Source organism: Phyllobates terribilis, unplaced genomic scaffold, assembly GCF_046119375.1.
Source record: "Phyllobates terribilis strain yellow unplaced genomic scaffold, ASM4611937v1 Scaffold_5__5_contigs__length_657084704, whole genome shotgun sequence".
Taxonomy (NCBI): Eukaryota; Metazoa; Chordata; class Amphibia; order Anura; family Dendrobatidae; genus Phyllobates; species Phyllobates terribilis.
In genome coordinates this window covers 626,706,116-626,727,192 of record NW_027362765.1, presented here as the reverse complement: position 1 = coordinate 626,727,192, position 21,077 = coordinate 626,706,116, and the positions used below count along the sequence as shown (strand labels likewise).

General features: G+C 43.1%; 1 protein-coding gene across 5 annotated transcripts in view; it reads right to left on the bottom strand.

Moving 5' to 3' along the window:
- TIMM10 (translocase of inner mitochondrial membrane 10) overlaps positions 1–21,077 on the bottom strand; it is a 159,778-nt gene that overhangs the window by 17,036 nt on the left and 121,665 nt on the right. The window contains exon 1 of one of the 5 annotated variants that reach the window (XM_073686126.1): positions 10,025–10,144. The exons of 2 other annotated variants lie outside the window; for them this stretch is intronic. The gene's annotated coding sequence lies outside the window, so the exon portion shown is untranslated. Of the gene's footprint in view, positions 1–9,533; positions 9,910–10,024; positions 10,145–21,077 lie in introns of those variants that run through there. 2 more of the 5 variants (XM_073686128.1, XM_073686129.1) reach the window with 2 other exon arrangements.

Genomic DNA, 21,077 nt, shown 5'->3' with positions numbered 1-21,077 from the left:
CAGGTCTTTTGTTATATACTTAGACCTACACACTTTGAAAACACAATATCTGAATGAGTGAAGTGAGAGTGGCTACAAGGTCGTCTTTCTGCTTTGCATCTATTTTAGTGGGTCAGGAAGTGTAAAGCCCCCGTCTCACATAGTGAGATCGCTAGCGAGATCGCTGCTGAGTCAAGGTTTTGGTGACGCAACAGCGACCTCACCAGCAATGTCGCTATGTGTGACACTTTGCAGCGATCAGGCCCCTGCTGTGAGGTCGCTGATCGCTGCAAAGTGTCCTGGACCATTTTTTGGTCGTTGCTCTCCCGCTGGTCAGCACACATCGCTGTGTGTGACCAGCGGGAGCAGCGATCAGGCTGGTAACTATAGTAAACATCGGGTTACTAGGGGCACACGCGCACCTAGTAACCCGCTGTTTATCATGGTTACGAGCCTACTAAAGTGAGCGGTAACCTCCCGCTCACTGTAGCAGAGTGGTAACCATGATAAACAACGGGTTACTAGGAGCGCGTGTGCCCCTAGTAACCCGATGTTTACCATAGTTACCAGCCTGCTCCTGCTTCAGCAGGCTGGTAACCAGGAGCAGGACATCGTGGAAAGATTCTTTCCACGATGTCGCTGCTCCCCTGATTGTTGGTGAGCCAGCCTGTTTGACAGCTCACCAGCGACCACATAGCGACGCAGCAACGATCCCTGACAGGTAGTATCGTTGTCGGGATCGTTGCAGCGTCGCTAAGTGTGACGGGGCATTAAGGCTATGTTCACAAGCTGCGGTTTTGCTGCAGTTTTTTCTGCAGGCAAAACCTACTCTCTTGGCAGTAAAGAAGCTGCTTACAAAACGCAGATTTTGCTGAGTATTTTGCTGCGTGTTTTTGTCAGGTACATTTGTCTTGTGCATACTGATGAAGTTTAGTGCAGAAAAAAAACAAAACACACGATTCAACTTCCTCGGGTTTTTGCAGCAAAACTTGATACCTGTGCTTTTTGCTGCGTTTTTTGCACTCACTCATTGCTTTCTATGGGTGAAAAAACACTGAAAGAAGTGACATGCTGCAGTTTGCAAAAACATCGCAGTTCGCCAATACCGTCAGAAAAAAAAAAACAACAATGTGTGTACATGAGATCTCTGAAATCTCATGGCCTTTACTGGTACTGTAAAACGCAGCTTAACTCCTTTAACGCAGGCTGTTTGCACGTTAATGACCAGGCCAATTTTTACAATTCTGACCACTGTCACTTTATGAGGTAATTACTCTGGAACGCTTCAACGGATCCCACTGATTTTGAGATTGCTTGTTTCTGGACATTGTAATTCATGATAATGGTAAAATTTGATATGACTGGCATTTATTTGTGAAAAAAAAAAACTGAATGACTCCATTTTGGAAACCGCTTTGGGAATTTATCTACAGGTGTAGTGAGGATTTTGACTACATGGGTGTTTTCCAGAAACAAGCAGCAGTGGATGTTGCTGAGTGAAAATTGCAAACCACCGTTGTAGTGACCAGTACATAATGCCCAGCTCGTGCTTCTGGAGACATGCACCCGTAAATTAGGCGGGCTCTCATCGCTACAGAAATGCCAAACATGAGGATGCTAACTGCGGTTTAGGCACACTGGAGCTCAGAAGGGAAGGGGACATTTGGATTTGCGAGAGAAGAATTTACTCAATTTCTTTGGGGGGGTGTTGAGCCATGTCACTTTTCCAGAGCCTTTACGCTACCAATAATGTGGAAGCCTCTATATTTCCGATAACAGACATGAATGAGGACTTGCTTTCTTTGTGGACTGAGTTAAAGCTTTTTTTGGGAACATTTTACATAACATTTTGGATCACATTTATCCGGCGCTCTACGCTGAACACTTATATCGGGGTTTCCATCTAAATCTCCGAGTGACGTGATTCAGATGAAATCCCCAAGGGATCCATTCATTATAATAAGGCAGCAAAGTTACTCTAGACTCCGTCTGGCCTTTGTTCAACATGCACAAAACTGTGGGCGACGACACTTTTATGCATACCTAATAAAAAGACGGATGCCGACAGATCATAGGCCAGACAGAGTCCACGGTGCCTCCATCTGCTTTATTATAGGGAATCTACTGTCGGGGATTCTGTCTGAATCACATATTTCAGAGATTTACATGGAAACCCTGGTGTAAGCGCTCAGCGCAGAATAAATGTGAGCAGAGTCTTACTGTGATCTTTGGGAGGCAGAATGAACAAATCATAAGCAGGTGAAGAATTGAATTTATTTTTTAGGAAGTTCCTTGTGCGGTTTAAGTGATTAGACAACTTTATTCTTCAGGTCGGTGAGAATACAGCGATACCAGATTTATATCGGGTTTTTATGTTTGGAAGCTGTCACACACACACACACACTAAGACGCTTTTTATAGCAAAAACTAGTTTTTGCATCTTCATATTTCGAGCGCTATAATTTTTCCATATTTCGGCCGACAGAGTCATGTGTGTTTTTTGTTGTTATAAAGTATTTTAAGTTACTGAGATAATGACTTGTGTTTTCATTGGCTGTAAGCCATAAAGATATATTGACAAGTTGATGTTTTTATTGGTACCATTTTCGGGCATGTGACATTTTTTGATCACTTTCTATTCTGATTTTTGGAAGGCAGAATGAACAAAAACTAATTGAGGAATTTTGTTTTTTGTTTTTACATGTCGTTCCACGTGTGGTAAAATTGATAAGGCAGCTTTATTGTCCGGTCAGTACGATTACAGAGATACCACAATTATAGCGATTTTTTGTTTTGCCACTTTTACACAAACTTAGCGGGACAAGACGATGTTTTTCAGAGGAACCATTTTTATTTACATATGTTGTTTTGATCGAGGTTTATTTCTCTTTTTGTTCGGTGGTATCATGATAAAGCATCCTGTTTTGCCTTTTTTTTTTTTTTTTTACGGTGTTCACTGAAGGGGTTAACTAGTGGGATAGTTTTATAGGTCAGGTTATTCCGGACGTGGCGATACCAAATATGTGTACTTTGTTTATTTTTTTTTCCCCTCACAAAAATATTTATTTATTGGTACAATATATTTTAATTTTGTTGTGATTTTTAAAAAAAATATTTTTACACTGTGCAGGATTTGTCAACTTTCCTAACTCTGGTGACCCTAGTGTCGTCATGACGACATCGGGTCACAATGGCAACAATCGATACACCGTAATGATGTCGCAGGGTCTCTCAAACACAGGCAGAGGGTCTTTCTTCCCTCGACCTGAAAGCTAAATTCTGCTATCGCAGGATTTAGTGGGTTAACGTGCAGGAGCAGTACGGGCACCGCTCCTGGCACTGAGTGCCAGCTGTCAGAATTAGCTGACACCCGGCGGCAATCGCATGCGCACAGCCTCTGTGAGCGCAAAATCGCTGGGACGTTTCCATACATCCCTGGCCAATAAGTACCAGGCCACAGGGACGTATGGATACGTCTCATGTCAGAAAGGGGTTAACATTTGCATTAAAAATTCAACATGTGAACATTGCCCAATACAAGTGCTTCTCACTAAATTAGAATATGAACAAAAAGGGAATTTATTTCAGTTCTTCAATACAAAAAGTGAAACTATATGAGTCATTACACACAGAGTGATCTATTTTAAGTGTTTATTTCTGTTAATGATGATTGTGGCTTACAGCCAATGAAAGAACAAAAGTCATTATCTCAGTAAATTAGAATACTTTATAATGGCTTGAAAAATTATTTTAAAATCTGAAATGTTGTCCTACTGAAATGTATGTTCAGTAAATGCCCTCAATACTTGGTCGGGGCTCCTTTTGCATCAATTACTGCATCAATGTGGCAATGTGGCATGGAGGCGATCAGCCTGTGGCACCGCTGAGGTGTTATGGAAGCCCAGGTTGCTTTGATAGCTGCCTTCAGCTCATCTGCATTGTGGGGTCTGGTGTCTCATCTTCCTCTTGACAATACCCCATAGAGAATCTAAGGTCAGGCGAGTTTGCTGGCCAATCAAGCACAGTGATACTGTTGTTTTTAAACATTAGAGTGGGTCAATGACTGCCTTCTAGACATCTTTCAAGTCAGCAGTCTTCCCCATGATTGTGGAGTCTACTGAAACAGACTAAGGGACCTTTTTAAATGCTTAGGAAGCCTTTTCAGGTGTTTTTTGTTAATTATTATAATTTACTGAAATAATGACTTGTGTTTTCATTGGCTGTAATCCATAATCATCAACATTAACAGAAATAAACACTTGAAATAGGTCACTGTTTGTAATGACTCTATATAATATAGGAGTTTCACTTTTTGTATTGAAGAACTGAAATAAATTAACTTTTTGATGATATTCTAATTTTGTGAGAAGCACTTGTACTTCTCAATAACTGAATTGCAAAAGAAATTTAAAGGGGCCCTCGGGGGAGATAAAAATGTATTTCAATCCACATTCTCTCAAACTATAGTAGCTCAAATTTCTCTTCCTGTTTTTCTATGCAACTTCATAGGATTTTATTACTTATCACTGTAGGGCTGTGGAGTCTGTAAGCCAAACCTCAGACTCCTCAATTTCTTTGTCTCCCGACTCCACATCACGGCCTCACTACCGAGCATGTACATAAAGTGCAGCACTGATTCATCTTAACTAAAAGCCTAAATCCTTGTGTCAGGAATAGAACAGACATTTCATATCTTTCCCAAATTCTTATTAAAAAATTTACAGTATATCCTGCATTGTAGTACTGTACCCAATTATATATTATAGAAGTCGGTCTATTTTATACCAACTCCACCAAAATGGAGACAGACTCCACCTCCACAGCCCTGTAAACTATGTAGCTACTGTAATACCCAGCAGGTTATCTGAAACATACAACCCCTGGCAAAAATTATGGAATCACCGGGGTTGGAGGATATTCATTCAGTTGTTTAAAGTTGTTGAAAAAAAGCAGATTACAGACATGGCGCAAAACTAAAATCATTTCAAATGGCAACTTTAGGGCTTTAAGAAACACTAAAAGAAATCAAGATAAAAAATGTGGTACTCAGTAAGGGTAATTTTTTTCAGACCAAGCAAAGGGAAAAAATTATGGAATCGCTCAATTCTGAGGAAAAAATTAAGGAATCATGAAAAACAAACACACAAAAGAACACTCCAATACATCACTAGTATTTTGTTGCACCACCTCTGGCTTTAATAACAGCTTGTAGTCTCTGAGGCATGGACTTAATGAGTGACAAACGGTACTCTCCATCAATCTGGCTCCAACTTTCTCTGATTGCTGTTGCCAGATCAGTTTTGCAGGTTGGAGCCTAGTCATGGATCATTTTCTTCAACTTCCACCAAAGATAGGATTTAAGCTATTTAACAGCAGACTGCCCCTATATCTGCAGGTCAATAGCGTTTCTGGACAAGACATGTATTTTACATTTTAAAGGGTACAATAGCAGAATTCTATTTCTTCCCATAAAGAGTTAATGAAAGCTACAAATTCTATGTAGCCCAGTGTTACTTACTCTAACCTGCGCACAATACTGAAATTGGTTTCTTATTCAGGGCTGAAGTTGCTTTCTTATTCGGCATTTTTGTTTTTTTTACAGGTTTAACCCCTTTCCGGCGTGGTGCATATTAGTATGAATCACGTCGGTACCCCCTGTTCAGCACGGGCTCCAGCGGTGAGCCTGCACTGAACTGTATAAATCAGCTGACATGTGCCCGCAACAGCCACAGATGGAATCGCGATCCACCCACGGCTGTTAACCAATTAAATGCCGCTGTCAATCTCTGACAGCGGCATTTAACTCGCGCTTCCGGGAAGAGCGTCACTGACTCCGCCCATTGGTGACCCCATCACGTGATGGCGGGTCACCGATGGGTTGGCATGACAACCCGGGGTCTGCAACAGACCCCTGTGGTTGTCATGTCTAGATTGCTATGAGCGCCGCCCAGTGGTCGGCGCTCATAGCAAGCGAGCATTTCTGCTACACAGAGGAGATCTGCTCATTGCCTGTATGTAGCAGAGGGGATCAGATAACTGCAGCTTCTAAACTCCCATGGAGACTATTGAAGCAAGCAGAAAGTGTAAAAAAAAATATAAAAAGCTGAAATCACCCCCCTTTCGTCCCATTCAAAATAGAATAAAAAAAAAAACAAAACACGTATTTGGTATTGCAGCGTTCAGAATCGCCTGATCTATCAATAAAAAAAAATAATTAATCCGATCGGTTAAAGTTGTAACGAGAAAAAAATTCTTAATGCCAGAATTACGTTTTTTGGTAGCCGCAACATTGCAATAAAATGCAATAATGGGCGATGAAAACATTGTATCTACCCCAAAATGGTATCAAAAAAACGTCAGCTCAGCGTTCAAAAAATAAGCCATCACCCGGCCCCAGATCCCAAAAAACGGAGGCGCTACGGGTCTCGGAAAGTGGCTTTTTTTTTTTTTTTTTTAGCAAACTTTGGATTTTTTCACTTAAATAAAGAAGAACCTATACATGTTTGGTGTCTATAAACTCGTGAAGACCTGGAGAATAAAAATGGCAGGTTAGCTTTAGCATTCAGTGAACGTGGTAAAAAAAAAAAAAAACAATTGTGGTATTGAACTTTTTTTTGCAATTTCACCACATTTGGAATTTTTTCCCGTTTTCCAGTGCATGATATGGTAAAACCAGTAATGTCGTTCAAAAGTACAACTTGTCCCGCAAAAAATAAGCTCTCACATGGCAATATTGACAGAAAAATAAAAAAATTTATGGATCTGGGAAGGAGAGCAAAAAACGGAAACACAAAAACGGAAAATGGTCCAGTCATTAAGGAGTTAACAACAAAAATCACAATAATAAAATACAATGCAGCGAGGTGCCCTCATCTAATTCAGGTCAATCTAGCCTGGCTCAAACGGGTTCTGGGCATCAGAACTGGCATCAAAGTGGGCAGTCGATTTTAACAATTTGAGTAACTCGTGTTTTTAAAGGGTTAAATTACTTTGGGCCACTCATATCACACCACCATTACATGGATATTGATGCCCCGCATCAAATTCAGATCACTTCAGCCTGGCCCAAATGGGTTCTGAGCATTAGTTCTGGCATCAAAGTGGGCAAATAGCCAGTTCTCCCAGATTTAAATAAGTAACTTGTGTTACTTATTTAAATTGGCTTAAATGACCTTGGGACACTGGTCTTACAGTACCAGTACAGAACAGGAAGACCCACATCAAAATCAGTTTTATTTTTTTCAGGCTGACGGAGTGGTTACTGATCAAAAAGCTGACATTTAAGTGAGCAAATTGCAACTTTGTACTGATTTGTATAAGTTACTGGTTTGCTCTAAGGGTTAAAGGGGCTGTCTGGCATTTAGCTACTAGTCTGCGTCACTATGTGACCACAGACTTGTGAATCCTCACGTCTAGTCCTGCTCACTGTGAGGATTCTCTGATGCCAGTGCCAGGCGTATGACCGCAAGTACAGTATGTGACTTGCATACATGCAATCACATGCTGCATAAATGGGCAGGCCTTGCTCAATGTAAGTGTATAGAGCGAGGCGAGACACGTCTAGTCAGAATGTGGAAGTATGCAAATTACATTCTTGTGATCAAGCGTCCGGGGCTACTGACGCAGGCACCGGAGAATCCTCACAGTGTGCAGTACGAGACGTGAGGATTTACAAGTCTGCGGTCACATAGTGACTGTAGACTAGTAGCTAAATACCAGACTACCCCTTTAACACTTAAAGCAAACCAGTAACTTATTCAAATCAGTACAAAGTTGCAAAACTTCCTGTTTTTGCTTGTGCTGTAAAACCAGTGTACCAAGGTCATTTAACCCCTTTAAAACACCAGTTACTTATTCAAATCTGGGAGAACTGGCTATTTGCCCACTTTGACGCCAGATCTGATGACAAGAAACCACTTAGGCAAGGCTGGAGTGACTTGAATTTGATTTGAAGTATCGCTATCTATGTAATGGTGGTTTGAGATCAGAGGCCCAGTCATTTAACCCCAGAAGAACACGTTACTTATTTAAGTCTCGGAAAATTAGCTATTTGCCCACTTTGATTCCAGTTCTGATGCCCAGAACCTATTTGGGCCCAGACAGAAATTAACAAAATTTGATGTGTAGCATCACTGAATATGTAATGGTGGTGTCATACGAGTGGCCCAAAGTCATTTAAAGAGGTTGTCCGGTCCAAATCAATAAGTCTGCAGTCACTTTGTGTCCTTGTTACCTATAGGCAGGAGCAGCCCATGCCCCATGTTGTCTGCCATTAGAAGTTCAGGTTTCCTATTTAGGGATAGAGGAATATAATCCTAAATCTAATTGGTCAACCTCTTTAAGATGTGTCTTTTTGCTGTTCTCGTGTTTGTGATTTGCGCCAATGAGGACGCTGCTCTTTATGTCTTTTAGTATTCTAAGCATCTAAGATTAAAAGTCATATTTTAAATGTTCCAATTGCTATTTCATATGGACTTTATTAGTGGTATTCTATAATTATCCCCAGCTGATACTCTCTTAAAGGGAACCTGTTATGTCCTATTTACACTAGCCCCATAGCTTTGTTAGTGATGCAATGTGCATCACTAACAAGCTTTTATTATTAAAATTGGTGGTAGTATAAGGATTCTATAACATGTTATTACTTGCATCCTACCTGCTTGTTTTCAGTCATAGGGGTGTGATCCTGGTATTCAGTCACTGCTGGAGCCGCCAATGCATTTGAAATTTGCTCCTGGCGAGCGCTGATATTTGTGGGGCGCATGCGCAGTTTTACATGTCCGGCTTTGGGTCCCCACGGGTGCTGTGAGACTGTGTACTTTGCAGCTTCACTGCGCATGAACTATGACCTGCGGCTCCCCGCACGTGTGAACTACACAATTTCACTGCACACGCGTGGGGGGGAGCCGAAGCTGCACATGTAAAACTGTGCATGCGCCCCACAAATATCAACGCTCACGTAAATTTCACATACATGGGCGGCACCAGCAGTGACTGAATACCAGGATCACACCCCTATGACTGAAAACAAGCAGGTAGGATGCAATAACATTAACATCTTATAGAATCATTATAATTCCACCAATTTTAATAAAAGCTTGTTATTGATGCCCATTGCGTAACTAACAAAACTATGGGGGTAGTGTACATAGCAACTAGGATGTGACAGGTTCCCTTTAAGAAAAAAAAAAAGCCCTAGAAAGTGATACTACCTTGATAGGTAACTTAAGTGGTGGGAGTACATTCTGTTCTGGTCCGGCGGAGATGGTCATAGAAGCAAGTGCGGCTTCTTTTCTTTCTAATTCTCCCTTTGCACTATAACATGTGGCACGTAAATGGGCTCAGTGGAAGAGCAAATGTGAACCATATAGGTTAGTAATAAAGTATACTGTACAGAGGTCCCGTTAGTTGGACACAATAGAGGGTATATTTTACCCCATTACAGTGTCAAAGTGCATCTCCAAGAATCGGCATCAAGGACATGAAGATGGCGACCTGTTTACCGGACGGGTACAAAGAGGCGGTGTCCTGCGCACCAAACCGTGGGGTCTCACCATGGATAATGCAGGTCTCCCAAATAAACCCTACTGCGACCTGGGATGAACTCCGAGGTGATAGGGGGGCTTGGTAGCTTCTGCCAGGACTAGCACTCCTAATGGGACCCTGGGCTTAGAGGCCCAGCTCCACACCGGCCCCCGAGCCTGGAGGGTTCTAAGGTCGTTTTTTTCAACCTAACAGAAGTTGCCCATTACAGCAAGGGCATGGTGGAAGGGTGAACGTCAGCGGTCTCCAGACACACAGGGGCCCTTGGTTAGCAAGTTGTGTAATGCAGAGAGAAAGGCAATGTCAGATGGACCAATAGAGATGGTTATCCGGTAGCGAGGCTTCACAGGGGACACCGGCATAAAGGGCACCCTGCCCTGCCCTCTGTATCACCCGGCCTGGGAGTCCGACTATCAAGTGACAGATGACAGCGGAGGTTTATCATAGCTCGGCCGTGCTCCGTCCAGCTCTCTACTACATCATTGCGGACACAGGCACTCACCTACATGAGCCGTGCACGCCGGAAGCACGTGTATCACTGAGCGAGGACTACTTCCTGCCACCATAGAGTCCAGCGACGCTAAACCATAGAGTGGAGCGGTCACCGAGGACATAGAGCACGGGCGCCACCTGCTGGCCGCTATGCTATATGTCACAGTATCATTAGGGAACACATTGGCTGCCTTGTTTCCTGTGTGTATAAGAGAAGTGCAGCCATTTTTTTAATAAAGCAGTGCTGAGTCCCATTTACAGTTTTTCACTGCACAGCGGCCTTCCCAATATGAAGCTGCAGAGCTTTGGAAGGACATAAAGAGGGACAGATCATGTGGGTGCGCAGTGCGCCCTGCAGCTGCCCCCCAATCCACACCCATTATCTTTCTCCCCTGGCAGGAGGAGTTGTCAGAGGGGCGCTGGTAATGAGGGGCATTCAGCAGACCCAAATCCGGGACTGTCCGCTGTACCCGGGACAGTTGGGAGTAGAGATGGATTTCCGGGTCTCTGGTTACCTGGCGGCTGGACAGGAGGCCATGAACCTCTAATGTTCCGGGGTCCCCGGCGGCTTTTGATCACCCAGGGCTGCATGACGTCATCTGTGCATCCTGCTCACCTCTTCTTGGGATCTGAGGATTATTTTTTGTTACGTTATTCACAGTCGGAGCCGTCAGAACTTTCTCACCTTTATGTAGCGTCACTATACGACATCCGGCTTTTATGTGTCTGTAAGGCCGTGTTCTCACGTTGCAGTTATACTGTGTTTTTTGTTTCCAGCAGATGTCCGCACCAAACTCCACAATAACAATCTCCTACCCCTTATTTGATGCGTTTTTGGAGCAGATGTGAAGCCCCGTTTTTAATATGTTTTTTTTATAGTACAGAAAAGCCTTGATTCTGCACCTAATAAAGTATCTGCAGTTTGTTACATGTGTTTTTTTAGACTCCACATAGAAGCATCTAGAGAAAAAAAAGGCACCAAAACCGCAGAGTACAGCAGCGTCTTTGGGAGCACAGCGGGCGCCTTTTTTTGTTTACATTTTATTGAGGATGTTTTACATAAATAAGGTAAAGAAAAAAGGGGGGAGACATATTATTAATACACAGTAATATAGAAAAGGGGGGGAGACATTATAAATACATAGTAATATAGAAAAAGGGGGGAGATATATTATAAATACATAGTAATATAGAAAAAGGGGGGAGACATTATAAATACACAGTAATATAGAAAAAGGGGGGAGATATATTATAACTACACAGTAATATAGAAAAAGGGGGGAGACACTATAAATACACAGTAATATAGAAAAAGGGGGAGACATTATAAATACACAGTAATATAGAAAAAGGGGGGAGATATATTATAACTACACAGTAATATAGAAAAGGGGGGAGACATTATAAATACACAGTAATATAGAAAAAGGGGGGAGACATTATAAATACACAGTAATATAGAAAAAGGGGGGAGATATATTATAACTACACAGTAATATAGAAAAGGGGGGAGACATTATAAATACACAGTAATATAGAAAAAGGGGGGAGACATAAATACAGAGTAATATAGAAAAGGGGGAGACATTATAAATACACAGTAATATACAAAAAAGTGAGGAGACATAACTACACAGTAATATAGAAAAAGTGGGGAGACATTATAAATACACAGTAATATACAAAAAAGTGGGGAGACATAAATACACAGTAATGTAGAAAAAGGGGGGAGACATTATAACTACACAGCAATATAGAAAAAGGGGGGAAACATTATAAATACACAGCAATATAGAAAAAGGGGGGAGACATTATAAATACACAGCAATATAGAAGCAAACAAGAACAAAATAAAAGCAAAAAAGCTCAAATTAAAGGGATGAAAGATATAGGCAAAATAATGGGTGGAAAGGGTTAAGGATGAGAAGGGGGAAGGAAAATATGGTTTATTAAGGAAAATGGGAAAAAAGGGAAAAAAATAAAGGGATAGAAGGAAAATGAAAAAGATTGGTATGTACAGGATAGGCAAGGGAAAGGGGTTACGATACACATATAAGATATCTAATATATAAAACATTTAAGAGGTAGGAGGGGAAGAATGGGAAAGGAAGAGCACCTGTAAAAACATGTGGAGAGACAAACACATAGGCCAGGACCCCACTATCAGTATTTGGTCAGTATTCGGTCAGTATTTTTTCTCAGGAGTTGGAGCCAAAACCAGGAGTGGGTGATAAATGCAGAATTGGTGACTTGTTTCTATTATACCTTTTCTCTGATTGTTCCTCACCTGGTTTTGTCTCCCACTCCTGAGAAAAAATACTGACCAAATACTGACCAAATACTGATAGTGGGGCCATGGCCTTAAAGAAATTCTAACTTTTAAATAATGTAAAATACTGTTTGTTGAATTCTAATAGCAAGTGCAGTTCTCATGCAATCACATCTACTTTGCTTGGACAGTTAAACACAGCAGAATTTTTGTGCAAAAAAAGCATCAGAAAATACGCAGCATTTACGCTACATGTGAACAAGGTCTAAATTTTCAAAGCAAAGTGGACGTGACTCCATGACATCTCTGCTCTCTGTGGTCTGAAGATGCTGCTGAACTCTGCGGTTTTGGTGCATTTTCTCTATAGGTTTCTTCTGAAAAAACACATGAAGAAAAAAACGCTGTTGCATTTTTAAGCACAGAATCAAAGCTTTTCTGTACTATTAAAAAAGCGTTAAAAACTCTGCTTAATATCTGCCCCAAAATCACATCAAATAAGCAGGAAAACGCATAAAAGGAACGCAGCAAACACCAATAATCAGAGAAGATTGTTATTGTGTCGTGTGTTGAGGACACATGCAGAAAAAAGCAGCAGAAAGAAGCAGCATTTGCACTCTGTGTGAACACGGCCTCAGCATTACAATTTTGTTACATTTTTTATGGGTTTAATAGAGAAAAATATCAATCACGCCATTTTTTTACATCATTTACCGATTCCCGTAAATAATCTGATTGCTGTGATGTGCAGGTTATTACGATTACAGGGACACAAAATATGTCCATGTTATTTGCCGTTTTGTGATGTTCATTATTTTTAATAAAACACATTAAAAATGACATTATATTTTTTTCATTATCAAGTGTTTTTCATTATTTTTTTAGCAATTTTGTAGGATGAAAAAATCTCTTATTCTTCCTCTAGAATAAAAATACATAGATTATACGGATAGAAGTACAATATATCTGCAGTCAGATCCTGCAGTAAACATCAAGTACACAAAATTCTGCTAGTGACATCATCAGACCTTGTAGTTCAGCAGATTAAGTGCCTGTGTCTGTAATGTAAAGTTGTGTGGGTTTGAGACCAGGTGACACTTACAGAAAAAAAATTACAGTTTTGTAATTGCTCATAATTTTTACTACTTTTATAGGACCAAAAAATCTTGTTCTTCACCTCAGTATACAGGCATCATAACATTGTTATACACAATGTATTTCTATGGACTTGTATGAGTGGCTTCTGGATTCATTGCCTGCAATGTAGAAGTCAAGAAAAACAAATTCTCTTATATTATCATAGTGGGCTGTAGCTCAGTGATTAGAGCTACAGCCTGCAAACTCAGATATCCCAGATGATGCAAATTCAAGTCCTGAGATGTGATCACAAGGGAAAGAAGAGATGAGTTATGTAATTTAATTCATGCATTGAGTGGCTCCGCACCGTCCTCCGAGGAGCTACGGAGCGATGAAAACGCCGGAGAGGTTAGTGTAGAAGCTGGGAGAACAGCTGTGCCATGACGGGACACGGGACTGAGCCCTCAAATCGGGACAGTCCTGCTGAATCCGGGACGGTTGGGAGCTATGGCAGAGCTCCTGTGTAGTATAATGTCACCGGTGAATCACTATATTGCCAGTACAGTTACAATATATACTATCTACAGAGCTCCTGTGTATTGTAATATCAATGGTGATCACTTTATTACCTGTACAGTTACACCAGGGGCGGACATATCATCGGTGCAGCTGCATGGCGGCCCAGAGGTGGAGGGGGACCGCCAACACCAGTGACTATTTCAGTTGGTTGTGCGGCTGAGGATTCTCATTCAGCTATAAAGTATTGTGGTGCAGGGGGACTCGCTTGCCAATGAGGGGCCGGCATCTGACGTCAGCGTACCCGTGATTGGGGACGCATGGCAGTGACATTATGCGCCATTGCGCACACGCCAACATAAGCTGCCGACTCCTGCGCTGGCTCTAGAAGCCCCGGCGTGGCATGGGAGAGTTGGGGAAGGTGAGTAGTATCGTTTAATTTTTTTGTTATGTGTTGGAGAAGAACTGAACAGGGCACATTACCCCAGGAAGGGGGATGTTACCCCAGGAAGAGGCCCAGGATGGAACACGTTACCCCAAGACGGGGCCCAAGATGAGACACATTGCCACATGAAGGGGACCAGGATAGGACACATTACACCAGGAAGGGGTCCAGAATGGGGCACATTACTCAAAGAAATGGCTTAGGAAGGGACACATCCCAGAACTGGACACATTACCCCAGGATGGGGTGCATTATACCATAAAGGGGCAAATTATCCAAGGAAGGGGTCCAGAATGGTACACATTACCCCAAGAAGTGGCCCAGGATGGGACACATTATCCCAGGAAGGGACCCAGGATTGGACACATTACCCCTGGAAGGGGACTAGCATGGGGAAATTACCCCAGAAAGGGGACCCATATGAGCTATTATACCATAAAAAAAGCATATTATCACAGGAAGAGGACCAGGATAGGGCACATTATCCCTGGAAGGCGACCAGGATGGAATATATATTCCCAGGAAGGAGCACATTACACCAGGAAGGGGCCCAGTATGGGACTTATTACCCCAGGAAGGGGACCAGGATGGAGTACATTACCCCAGGGTAGGGCACATTACCACAAGTCAGGGCTCAGGATGAGACCCATTCCACCAGGAAGGGGACCAGGATGGGAAACATTATACCAGGAAGAGGTCCAGAATGGGACACATTACACCAGGAAGGGGACCAGGATGGGGTACATTACCTCAGGTTAGAGCACATCACCCCAATAAGGAGCCCAGGATGAGACACATCCCCCAGGAAGGGGATCAGGATTGGACACATTACCGCCTGGATGGGGAAATTACCCAAGGAAGGGGACCAGGATGGGGCACATATCCCAGGAAGGGGACGAGGATGGGACACATTATTCCAGTCAGGGGACAAGGATGAGGGACATTATACCAAGAAGGAGGCCAGGTTGGAAGACATTATCCTAGGAAGGGCCCCAGTATGGGAGACATTATTATTGGAAGCCTGATTATTACCTGCTAGCATCCTCTCCATCCCCCACCCCCATTTCATTAAAAGACCCTGATTATGTCTTCTCTCACCTAATTCATTAAGAACCTATTAGGGACTTCTAATGAATGTGTGTGTGTGTGTGTGGTGAGGATACAGGAGAAGGGCTAAGGCTATGTGCACATGTTCAGGATTTGCTGCAAAAAATTCTGCTGCGAATCCTGATATGTTGGCAGGAAAAACGCTATGTAAAATACGTGGTTTTTTACATGTTTCTTACATGCATTTTTTTTGCACATTTTCACAATTCTTTAGTATAGGTGAAAAATGCTGCAAGAATGTCACGGGTTGTGGGAAGTGACAGACAGTCGCCCTGCAGTTGGTTGCAGGAGATCTCTTCGTTTGGCATTACAGACACCTTCCTCTTGCTAATTAACACCCTGGCCTGAGTGTATAAATACCTGCTGCCTGCTTGAGGGAGGTGCTGGCCATACTCACATTACCCCTTGTGAAGGCTTGGAACTAGTGTATTACTTCTTCCTCTCTGGAGCTATGAGGATGGGTGTTCATCTCTCTGAAGTCGACTAAAAGCTAAGCTATCTTCCCTTGTTTGTTCCCGATTGTTGTCTTTAGTTGTCAGTGGGGATCGACTAGCGCTCATCCCCCCCCTTCCCTAGCCAGGGCCAAACGCCAGGGCAAGACAGGGCGAGATTTGCGTGCGGCGATTGGTGAAGAACCAATATAGGAACGTTAGTGGAGACAGAGTGATATTAGATCAGCTTAGGAGGTCTCCACTCCCCCCTTTCACTAGAGTCTGGGCTCCCTTTCCCTCCTCCCTTTGTGTTGCACTAAGTCTTTCCCACACCTTGCGTAACATTATCGCCTGCCGAGCACATTTTGAAAAAGGGGAAAAAAAAACGGCCAATTTGTTTTGTTTTTTTCTGTGTTTTTTGGGCGTGGACTTTTCTTCCTTTCTGCCTTGGTATGGTTTCTGTTGCAGAGCTCGCAGAGCACCTGCGCAGTCTGTCTCTGGAGGTGAATGACCTCCACTGTGAGGTTTAGCAACAACATCAGCAGCTTCAGGTCTCTAATGTGGGGGTCTCTGCAGATAGGCCTGTCCAGCCTGAACCCAAGGTTGCCCTGCCGGACAGGTTTTCAGGAGGTAGGGACAAGTTTTTTGTATTTAAGGAGGCCTGCAAACTGTATTTTAAACTTCATCCTTACTACTCCGGAAATGAGGAGCAACGGGTTGGAATTGTGATCCTGTGCAGCGAGATCTAATGGGCATTTTCTTTACCGCTGGACTCGGTTTGTCTCCAGTCTGTGGAGGGGTTTTTCGGGGCTCTGTCCCTCATCTATGATGACCCTGACCGAGTCGCCTTGGCTGAGTCTAGACTAGGTTGCCTTCAGCAGGGGAATCGGTCAATGGAGACGTACAGTTCTGAATTCCGTAGATGGGCAACTGATTCCAAATGTAATGACTCAGCCCTTAGTAGTCAATTTTGTGAGGGTCTAACTGAAAGGTTAAAAGATGCCTTAGCAGTATATGAAACCCCTCAGTCCTTGAAGTCTGCCATGTCGTTGGCCATACGTCTTGATAGACGCCTTCGGGATAGACGGGTGAGACCACCTTCTCCGGGGCCTTCTTATCAGGGTTGTGTACCTCTGCCGGGGAAGCGGTCTGGTGGTGAACCAGTACTGAGGGAGGTGGAGGAACCCATGCAGTTAGGGGGTGTCTCTGCATCATACATTTCCCCGGAGATTCACAAGAAAAAAAGCGTATGTTTTTTTTTGTGGGAAAACAGGACATTTTGACAGGACCTGTCCTTCAATTCCTGAACAAAAGGAGACTTAATTAACTTTTGGTAGTCTGGAGTTGGATAAACAAGGGGTGCATTTGTTTCCAACCTGCAGTTCCCAGTTTGTCCTGACAGCAGAGGTGGTGCTAGACAGAAAAACCGAGAACATTTCTGTGTTTGTTGACAGTGGAGCCAGAGTCAGCATGGTTGACGCTGAGTTTGTGAAAACTCATGGTCTTGCTTGCTGTACTTTAGCTAAACCTATTTCCATCTTCGCCATCGACTCGATGCCACTTGCACAGAAAGCATTTACCCAGATTGTACATAATGTAAAATTGAGGGTGGGATCAGTTCATTGTGAAATAATCCCTTGCTATGCCCTTGACAATCTTCCCACACCTATTGTTTTGGGTCTTCCTTGGCTTGTTAATCATAATCCATTGGTGGATTGGCAAAACGGGGAGATTATTGAATGGGGAGATTAATGCCATGAGAACTGTTTAGATATTTCCTTTGCTACTGTCTCTACAGAAATATTACTTGCTTTTCTGTCTGGTTTTGAGGAAATTTTTTCTGAGAGGAGGTGTCAGGATTTACCACCTCATCGTGCATATGACCGCCCTATTAACCTGACCCACGGAACTTAACTACCGAAGTCCAGACTGTATAATCTTTCTGGCTCTGAGAGACAAGCCATGAAGGATTTCATTGCGGAAAGTCTGGAGAAGGGACATATCAGACCCTCTTCGCCCGTGGTGGCAGGGTTCTTCTTTGTGAAGAAAAAAGATGGCGGTCTACATCCCTGTCTAGATTTCCAGGAATTAAATCAAATTACCATGCGTGATCCAAACCCTCTTCCTCTGATTCTTAATTTGTTCAGCCATGTTGTAGGAGCTAAGGTATTCTCCAAGTTGGATTTAAGGGAAGCCTACAATCGGGTTAGAATCGGAGAAGGGGACGAATGGAAAACAGCGTTCAATACCCCTGAAGGGCATTTCGAGAGTCTGGTTATGCCTTTCAGTTTGACTAATGCACCTGCGGTATTCCAGCATTTCATAAAAGATATTTTCCATCATTTGGTGGGGAGGTTTGTGGTGGTCTATCTGGACGATATTTTGATTTATTCACCTGATTTTGAGACACATCGGGGGCATGTTAAGCAGGTGCCCCAAATATTAAGGGATAACAAACTTTATGCGAAACTGGAAAAATGTGTTTTCACTGTTCAGGAGGTGCAGTTTTTGGGGTACTTGTCATCATCTTCAGGTTTTCGAATTCATCCGGAGAAGATCCGGGCAGTTCTTGATTGGGGCTGTCCCTAGAATCTGAAGGCTCTACAACATTTTCTGGGCTTTACTAATTTTTACTGGAAATTCATCCAAAATTACTCTGTAATTGTGAGACCCCTTACTGACATGACTAAGAAGGGGTCTGATTTTTCCAAATGGTCGGATGCCTCCCTCCAGGCTTTTTCTTCCTTAAAGAATCATTTTGCCACTGCACCTATACTCAGTCAACCTGATGTTTCCCAACCCTTTATTATGGAGGTTGATGCGTCGGATGTGGAAGTTGGGGTTGTGTTGTCTCAGGGTCCATCTCCTGGTAAATGGTGTCCATCTGCCTTCTTTTCTAAAAGATTGTCTTCGGTTGAGAAAAATTATGATGTGGGTAATAGGGAACCTTTCGCGATCAAATTGGCGTTCGAAGAATGGAGACATTGGTTGGAGGGAGCTATCCATCCTATTACTGTTATTACTGACCATAAGAACCTGTCATATCTCCAGTCAGCTAAATGTCTCAACCCTAGGCAAGCCAGATGGTCCCTGTTTTTTACTAGGTTCAGTTTTGTTGTCACTTTTCATCCTGGGGTCAAAAATGTCAAGGCTGATGCTTTGTCCCGGAGCTTTCCTGGTGGTGGTGACCATGAGAACCCTGCCCCGATATTACAGAAAGGTGCAGTCATTTCGGCACTGTATCCTGAACTGGAGGGTGAGGTGTTGGAGGCTCAGGGGGACGCCCCTTCCTCCTGCCCTTCTGGAAAGTTATTTGTACCATCTAATCTGCGCTGCAAAGTAATTAAGGAACATCATAACTCTGTGCTTGCTGGGCATCCAGATGGTAAGGCAACCGCAGACCTCCTCTATCGTTGTTTTTTGTGGCCGGGGTTGCATCGGAATGTGATTGAACACGTAGCTGCTTGTAGTATTTGCACATGTTCTCAGGTTTGTCCCGTCTGTCTGGTACTCTTCTTCCACTACCTATCCCTAGTAGGCCATGGACACACTTGTCGATGGATTTTATTACTGACCTACCGGTTTCTGCAGGCAAAACGGTGGTTTTGGTGGTTGTAGATAGGTTCAGTAAAATGGTTCACTTTGTCGCATTACCTGCACTTCCAAATGCCAAGACACTTGGCTCAGGTGTTCATAAATGAGATTGTGAAGCTTCATGGGGTTCCTACCGATGTGGTGTCACATCGAGGGACCCAGTTTGTTTCCAAGTTCTGGAAGGCATTCTGTTCTCGACTGGGGGTGTAGCTGTCCTTTTCCTCTGCATTTCACCCTCAGACTGAGCGTGTCAATCAGAATTTGGAGACCTACCTCTGGTGTTTCGTCTTAGAAAATCAGGAAGATTGGGCATCCTACTTACCACCGGCAGAATTTGCCAAGAATCCACTGACAGGTCACTGTTCTTCGGTGCATACGGTTATTACCCACAGTTTGGTACCTTTAGTGGGGCAGGAGCTTCGGGAGTTCCTGAGGAGGAACGGTTTGCTTTGTCGCTCTCCTCAGTATGGCAGGGTGTTCTGAGTAATTTAAAGATCATGGGAGACAGGTATAAACGTATGTGTCATCGAAAATATTAAGAAAATATCTCTCTCCCCCTGAAACCCCTCATTCCCCCTCCTCTATGCCACTTGTCAAATAAGAGCTGGCAATCTAAGGAGCTGTCTCTATGCAAATCGCCATGCACAGGAGTGGTGGCAAGCTCAGTGTCCATTCAAATTAGCAAACTATTGCATTTCCTAGTGTCACAGGCCTGCGATAAATATACACCTGAGTGAGAAGGATGCAGTTCCTGGCATCAAAAGAATTCTCTCTCACCCCCAGGGCATCCCCCTTTTGTTCAACAGAAATCTACATTCTCGCCGGCACTCACATGAAATATGGAATATTGGAAGTTCTATACTTCCGATAATAATGGGACACATATTTTTAGTGGTGGGGTTAGCTAAGGAACAATACGCATATTTTTACGGATCTGTTAGCCCCTCCAGTGAGCTGTGATGCAAAAGTGCCCGAATAACGGACCGCAGCTATACCATGTGCAGTCTCTAAGGAAAGGTAAATTCGTAATAAAGAATATGGCGTCACTTGCAAGCTTCTGCGATCAACCAGCGATAAGTTATCGCGGAAGTTAGATATTTTTATAAAAACATGAATGGTGGAACCCCGCCCACGTGATGTCATCACAGGTGTGTGGGCAGGTCCCCCCTTCAGCATAAAAGACCCAGCCGAAGATGGGCCAATACTCGTTGCCGGGAGGTATATATTCTATAAGCAAGGGGTCCCATTCGATAATGGTCAATTGGAGCGCCTCCCCTCCTGGCTAAATCCAATCGTCTCTGCGATCTGTATAGTAAGTTCTACTTTGATCCCATTTTATTTGTGTAACTGTATATTCCGTATTGTAATGTCTCCCTTTGTAAAACCTTTTGTATATTTTTCATAAACACTGCCTCCCTTTTGGGATTAAATATAAAATGTAATAATCCTGTTTCTTTTATCCTGTAATCGTTCCTCCCCCGAAGCCATATACGCTATCAGAAAGCAGGCATCCGATCAGGCCCGTATTATATCTTAAAATTGATCAGTGGTAGTAGTGAATAACATTAATTGGGCTATCATGAAGCTGGCAGTGACCGTACAGGGGCGTATACACATATTCCATGCG